The sequence below is a fragment of the Syzygium oleosum genome, unplaced genomic scaffold, assembly GCF_021117445.2.
Source record: "Syzygium oleosum isolate NSW1041296 unplaced genomic scaffold, Sole_v2.1 Sole_v2.36, whole genome shotgun sequence".
NCBI lineage: Eukaryota > Viridiplantae > Streptophyta > Magnoliopsida > Myrtales > Myrtaceae > Syzygium > Syzygium oleosum.
The window spans coordinates 97501-105000 of NW_026607520.1; the positions used below are offsets into that span (position 1 = coordinate 97501).

General features: G+C 48.8%; 2 non-coding genes across 2 annotated transcripts in view; both read right to left on the minus strand.

Annotated features, from left to right (window-relative positions):
* Positions 1 to 519, minus strand: part of LOC130135667 (28S ribosomal RNA) — a 3339-nt gene extending 2820 nt beyond the window's left edge. The window contains exon 1 of the ribosomal RNA XR_008814945.1: positions 1 to 519. This exon is cut by the window's left edge and continues 2820 nt beyond it. This is a non-coding gene — a ribosomal RNA (28S ribosomal RNA).
* A 213-nt stretch (positions 520 to 732) lies between these two features.
* LOC130135696 (5.8S ribosomal RNA) lies at positions 733 to 887 on the minus strand. The gene has a single exon (XR_008814969.1). It is a non-coding gene; the product is annotated as a 5.8S ribosomal RNA (ribosomal RNA).
* Positions 888 to 7500: the final 6613 nt, after the last annotated feature.

Sequence of the window (7500 nt, forward strand, 5' to 3'; positions counted from 1 at the left end):
TTGGGCCGCCACCGCAATCCGCATCGGTCCATGCCTCGAGTCAATCGTGCAGACCGGCTCACACCGTTCCACATTCGACCGAGGCACATCGCGGCCCCCATCCGCTTCCCTCCCGACAATTTCAAGCACTTTTTGACTCTCTTTTCAAAGTCCTTTTCATCTTTCCTCGCGGTACTTGTTTTGCTATCGGTCTCTCGCCCATATTTAGCCTTGGACGGAATTTACCGCCCGATTAGGCTGCATTCCCAAACAACCCGACTCGCCGACAGTGCCTCGTGGTGCGACAGTGGTCCGGACACGACGGCTCTCACCCTCTCTCGGCGCCCTTCCAGGGAACTTGGGCCCGGTCCGTCGCCGAGGACGCTTCTCCGGACTACAATGAACGCCGAGGGCGCCCGATTCTCATCTTCGGGCTCTTCCCGGTTCGCTCGCCGTTACTAGGGGAATCCTTGTTAGTTTCTTTTCCTCCGCTTATTGATATGCTTAAACTCAGCGGGTAGCCCCGCTGACCTGGGGTCGCGTTGGTGAAAGGTAGATTCGTGGAGCATGTGCATGAGCGACACGCACGACATTGATCATTGGGGTCTCATCAACCACCGAATGTCGTGGTGCTAATCGCTCCGACGCTCGATTTTGGGCCAACCGGGATAAGGTCATCTCGGGAGGCCAACATACGCACCCAAGTCCCGCCCGCCCAATTCAAGGCGAGGGGTTAGGGGGCAACGCCATGTGTGACACCCAGGGCAAACGTGCCCTCAACCGAAGCTTCGGGCGCAACTTGCGTTCAAAGACTCGATGGTTCACGGGATTCTGCAATTCACACCAAGTATCGCAGTTCGCTACGTTCTTCATCGATGCGAGAGCCGAGATATCCGTTGCCGAGAGTCGTTATGAATAATAGGAGATTGCATGGCATCCCGCACACGCACCATGTCTGGGGCGGCGGGAGCATCGCTCTCTTGTTAAAGTTCCTTGGCGCATTCCGCGCCGGGGTTCGTTGTGCCGCCGAGAAAGCCCGAGCGCCCGTAGGCACCCGTGCCATCCAGCGTCTGGAGACGTTGGGCGAGGCCCACCGTCCCCATTGAGTTTGTTACCGGGTTCTCGGTCATTCTCGCTAGGCGGGATTCGACAATGATCCTTCCGCAGTTCACCTACGGAAACCTTGTTACGACTTCTCCTTCCTCTAAATGATAAGGTTCAGTGGACTTCTCGCGACGTCATCGGCGGCGAACCGCCCACGTCGCCGCGATCCGAACACTTCACCGGACCATTCAATCGGTAGGAGCGACGGGCGGTGTGTACAAAGGGCAGGGACGTAGTCAACGCGAGCTGATGACTCGCGCTTACTAGGAATTCCTCGTTGAAGACCAACAATTGCAATGATCTATCCCCATCACGATGAAATTTCAAAGATTACCCAGGGCCGTCGGCCAAGGCTATAGACTCGTTGAATACATCGGTGTAGCGCGCGTGCGGCCCGTAACATCTAAGGGCATCACGGCACTGTTATTGCCTCAAACTTCCTTGGCCTAGCGGCCATAGTCCCTCTAAGAAGCCGGCCGTGGAGATGTACATCCACATAGCTAGTTAGCGGTCGAGGTCTCGTTCGTTATCGGAATTAACCGGACAAATCGCTCCACCAACTAAGAACGGCCATGCACCACCACCCATAGAATCAAGAAAGAGCTCTCAGTCTGTCAATCCTTACTATGTCTGGACCTAGTAAGTTTCCCCGTGTTGAGTCAAATTAAGCGCGTTGTGCTCCACTCCCGGTGGTGCCCTTCCGTCAATTCCTTTAAGTTTCAGCCTTGCGACCATACTCCCCGAACCCAAAACTTTGATTTCTCATAAGGTGCCGGCGGAGTCCTAAAAGCAACATCCGCCGATCCCTAGTCGGCATCGTTTATGGTTGAGACTAGGACGGTATCCGATCGTCTTCGAGCCCCCAACTTTCGTTCTTGATTAATGAAAACATCCTTGGCAAATGCTTTCGCATTTTGTTTTTTTTTTTTTTTTTGGTAAGGTAAGAATGTATATAACTAATCATAACACCAATTACAAACTAGAGCCCAAACCACCACATGACCATATTAGGACAAAGAATGTCCATACAAGGTCAAGAGGGTCTAGCGGGAACTATACAACAAGCCAAAGGACGGCTAAGAACAAGGAAAAGAGAAAAGGGAAAACAAAAACAGCCAATCCAGCCGCAGGTTGGAAGACCATCAACAAAGCTCCGGGGAACCGCTAGAAGGGCACCGGAACAGCTGAGAGCAGCACTATCCAAAGATAGAAGGAGGTAAATCCCATTTCCTCTGAATAATGCGGTTCCTATAAGTGTCCTCAACTCTCCCCATAGAGATGGCCTTGTCCTTGACGACTTTGAGAAGATGCTTACGCATTCCAGGGATAAAGACACTCTTGTTCCTAAAGATCGCATTGTTCCTCTCGGTCCAAATAATGTGACATAAGGCCCCAAAGGAATATCTAGATATGCAGTGAGCAAACGAGGATCCTCCACATACTTGCATGGCCCACATAATATGATCATGCCATGGACGGTTACGCCAGGGTAGATTACATTTTGTCGCCCAAAGAGAAGCCAATCTACTGGTGTAGGTGCATTCAAAAAAGAGGTGGTTGACTGAGTCAGGTGTAGTACCACAAAAAGCGCACAAGGCATCGTGTATCCTGCGATTATGTAACAGGAATACCTGGGTAGGAAGCCGGTTAAGCGATATCAGCCAAAGAAGAAAGGCATGGCGGGGAGCTATGTGACGGTCCCAGATGAAGGAATGCCAGTGTACTGGATGCAATTTCCTTCGGATATGATCCCAAGCCCGAGAAACAGAGAAGGGATTAGATGGATGAGGAATCCATTCGAAGGTGTCCATCGCACTGTCCATAAAGGTCGGGGCGGCCTCCGTCCAACTCGTAAAGGTGGCCAGGGTATTAGAAGGTTGCCAGGAGCCTTCAAAGAAGGATCGAACTGTAGCCTCCCGAGGAATGCGCGACTGGTATATATCGACATCGCCAAAAAGAGGGAAAAGCGGCCCCTTGTTATGCCAGTGGTCAAACCAGAAAGAAACAGAACACCCATTTCCAATTTTCCACCGGAACATAGTTTGAGCAGAAGGGCGCATATCTAGGATTTTCTTCCATGTCCAGGAACAGAAAGTAGGTTTGGCCACAATCCAGAAGTTGGCATTCTTTAAAAAGTTTGAGTGTACCCATTTACACCACAACGACTCTTTGTCAGTGAAAAGAAGCCAAATGTGCTTTAAAGTCATAGCATTATTGTATTCCTCAAGTCTCCGGATGCCTAGGCCGCCTTCCTCTTTGGGTAAGCAAAACGCCTTCCACGCTACTTTGGCACCACCAACTCCAAGGTCGGGACCTTTCCATAGAACCGCCTAAGAACCGCCTCAATACTATGCAATACTGATTTGGGTAGAGAGAAGATGGTGGCCCAGTATACCTGAATAGAATGCAAGACTGACTTTATAAGCTGTAGTCTACCTGCAAAGGAAAGAAAGCGTTGGGACCAGGAGCGGGCCCGAGCCGTGATAGAATCAATCAAGGCTTTGCAGTCCATCTTGCGCAGTCTAGTTGAGATAATAGGGACCCCAAGATATCGAAATGGCAATGTACCCTGCTGAAACCCAAGGCATTGAATCAACTGGTTGTGCAACGTCTGATTACCTCCCGAGATAAAGATGTTACTTTTCGCCTTATTCGGTATTAAGCCAGACCATTCAGAGAACAAGTGGAGAGATTCATTTATCAGTTGAACTGATCTCAAGTGACCTTCTGAGAAAAGCAGCACATCATCCGCAAAGAAGAGGTGCGATAACCGGGTGTTTTGCACCGCCAGAACCAGTGGAAATCCGGCATATCAGTTTTAGCCTTAAGAATACCCGAGAAAATCTCCATAACCAGAATAAAGAGGTAGGGCGAAAGAGGGTCTCCCTGGCGAATGCCCCTAGAGCTCCCAAAGTAGCCATGCAATTCCCCATTAATAGAGACTGAAAATTTTGCAGTCGTAACACAGGCCATCACCATCTTGGTAAAGAAGACAGGAAAGTTGAAGGCCAAAAGAGCCTTTTCTAAGAAGCTCCAATCGAAGTGTCATAAGCTTTCGAAAGTCAACTTTAATAGCACATTTTGAAAGGTAAGGCCGGTGGTGGAAATCGCAAATAGCTCTTGGGCTATCAAAATATTGTCACTGATCCTACGGCCCTTAACAAAAGCCGATTGAGCAGGGCCTATTAGTGTTGGAAGGACACTCGCTATCCTCCTCGCCAATATCTTGGATATGCATTTATATAATGTGTTACTGACAAGCAATAGGCCGAAAATCCGACATAGTGAAGCATTTGGGGATTTAGGACTAGCGTCGAATGGTGTTATTGATTTCTTTAAGCATGCATCCTGTTTGAAAGAAATCTCTTACAGCCTACAAGAGTAGAGGACCAATGATCTCCCAAGCTAGATTTGAAAAAATCAATATTATAACCATCCGGTCCCGGGGCTTTGCCCTTAGCAAGCGAGAAAAGTGTGGATCGGATCTCCTCATCTGTGACCGGAAGCGCCAACAAGTTCCTTTGATTCTCATTGAGGACCCAACCAAGGAATATACCTATCTCGCTAACAGAGGGCCAAGAGGAAGCAGAAGCACCGTTAAGTAACTCCTGGAAGTGAGTCACAATATGAGTCCTGACCGCCTGAGGTTCAGTAACTAAAGATCCATCAGCAGTTGAAACCGAGAGAATTCGATTCGTTACACGTCTTTTGTTTACAAAGTGGTGAAAATAATTCGTGTTTAAGTCTCCTTCCTTGAGCCATCGAATACGGGATTTCTGTCTGTAAAAGGATTCCTCCTGCATTCTCAGCGTAGAGAAGGATCGTGTGAGCTCCACTTCTCTATCTTGGAGGCTCTGGTCAAAAGGTTGTTGCTCAAGGGCCGCCTGAACGGCGTAAAGGTCAGACCTAAGTTGGTCGGTTCTTGTAGATATATCAGAAAAGACACTCTTGTTAAGTTGTTTCAACTTCTGTTTAAGCACTCGCAGTTTACAACAAACAATATACATATGTGTTCCCACTACTTGTGTATCCCAAGCTTGCTTCACAAGTTCCAAGAAGGTAGGGTGAGAAGACCAGAAGTTGTAAAACTTGAAAGGTTTCTTGGAATTAGGAGGTGAGAGAATTTTTACCACCATGGGAGAGTGGTCTGAAATCCCAGGGGGAAGGAAACTGGCTTCCGAAAAGGAGAACTGTTGCATCCATAGGTCATTTGCAAGTACTCTATCAATCTTTCGGAGTTTCCTACTATCACCAGAAGAATGGGTCCAGGTGTATCTAAACCCCACATAGCGAATATCTTCCAATCCCGCCTGGGTTAGACACTCCCCAAATTCGTCGAAAGCCGGTATCCAGGGAGTAGTGCTACCCACTCTGTCAGTTGGGTCTCTGATAGCATTAAAATCCCCAGCAACAACCCACGGTAAGTCGCAAGAGGATAAGGATACAAGATCAGCCCATAACGAACGCCGTTTGACAAAAGTATGCTCGCCATATACAATAGTGAAGAGGCAAGTTTTATTCAACATTAGAAGCTTAAGCTGCACATGGATCAGTTGGTCAGAGGAGTGTAGAATAGTAGTATCCAGAACAAAAGGATCCCACCCAAACCAGATACGGCCTAGAGGAGAGAGATCATAGTTTGCAACCCATCTCCAACTGTTGCATAAACCCTTGGAAATATCAGCAAAAAAGGGGGCTTTGACTTTGGTCTCAATAATACCAATGCAAGAGAGACGATTATTCCTAATAAGGGTACGGATTTCAGCTTGGCGGAGGGGATCAACTAGTCCCCTAATGTTCCATATTCCAAAAAACATAGGAGAGAGAGGAATATTATCTTCGAGATTTCCTAGACCTCCTCCTCTTGTCTTTCTTCTTCGAGGAGGACGAGCCAGGAATCATACTGGAGCTTATCACGCTAGAACTAGGACCGACAGAGGCTTTAGATGGTTCTTCAATAGCATAAGAAGCCAATGTTCGGAGCGTGTGTTTGGGGAGAAACAGAGAAATTCCTCCCGTGAAATGCTCTTCGAGTCACCGATTTCCCCCACTGAGAGAGCTTGAAGAGTCTTCGGAGGACGTGTGAGAGTTAGTAGCAAAGTCCACAAGTTGCTGGTGTAGCCGTCCCGAGGATCGAGAAGGCGGGGAGGACGTCTCGCAATAGGTTCTTCCAGTAGGAGCAGAGCCGGGCCGTTGAGGTGCAAGCAAGGAGCCGAAAGACCTATCCCCTTGAGTTCGAGTCCGTGAGGAAGGCTAGGTGAAGTACCGCATACACAAGAAGAAGGCCCGCCTTTGGCCGGTTCAAATTGCTCATTGGAACACCACCAGAACAGGGCGTGATCAAAAGGCGGACCCGCCTTCCCCCGAGTTCACGTCCAGGGGAGGAACAGAATCAATCCTGGACAGATCTGTGTTGGCTTCCTTTGAGATGTTCCCAACCAGGTTGGAAGGTCCATGAGCAGGAGAGGGGGCTCGAACAGGAACCTGATAGGATTCCACCCCTGGATTCGCCTCCAAGGACTGATTAGGAGCAGTTCTGATCTGGCCGGCATCTTTGCTCATCGGGCCTTTGCCCTTTCTCCGGTTAACTTGGGTCCATTCTTGAGCTTCTCGAGGGCGCATGGAGCTCCCAGGTCTGGTTTTAGCTTGAGGTTGGAGTGTCTCAGCTCTTTCCTCAGAATGTGCTGGTGCACAGCCAAACCCAGCTGTACCATGTTTGTGCCCAAATATACCACAAGAGATGCACACCATAGGTTTCCATTCATACTCCACATGGACCAGATTAACGTCGCCATCCCAACGTACCTTCACAGATTCCAGTCGGGGCTTTGTGGCTTTGATTTCCACACATACTCTCGCGAAAGAGATTCTAGTCATTTGTTCAGTTTGGGTGTCCACATAGAGTGGCTTCCCAATGGCACTTGCAATCCTGCCTATGCCCGCCGGCGACCACAAGGAGAAAGGAATGTCACGCAACCTGACCCATACCGGGATAGAGTCCATAGCACCCTTTTTAAGTTTCAGTTTTGGATGCCATTGCTGAAGTAGCATTGTGCTGCTGAAAATTGAAACTGGGCCTTGGTCTAGTATCTTCCTGCGATATTCCTCATTCGGTATACGAAAGAAGTAGAACCCGTTCTCGTGTAGTTTAACATCCATTAGATGGTCTCCCCAGGATTTTTTAAGAGCTTCTTCCGTTAATTTGAACGGAACTTTCCTGCCAACATAATGTCCCACAACACATTCCTGCCATAATGGATTCTGTTCAGCAGCAATGTCTGGAGTTATATCCACTATAAGTTCACCATTTTCCTCTAGGGGGGGAACAAAGTCCAGGTTATAACCTTTAGTCTGCACCCGAGCTACATTTGCCCAAGTTCTAGGAGGGGGGGCTTGGTTTGTCTGGCTTTGGGGCCG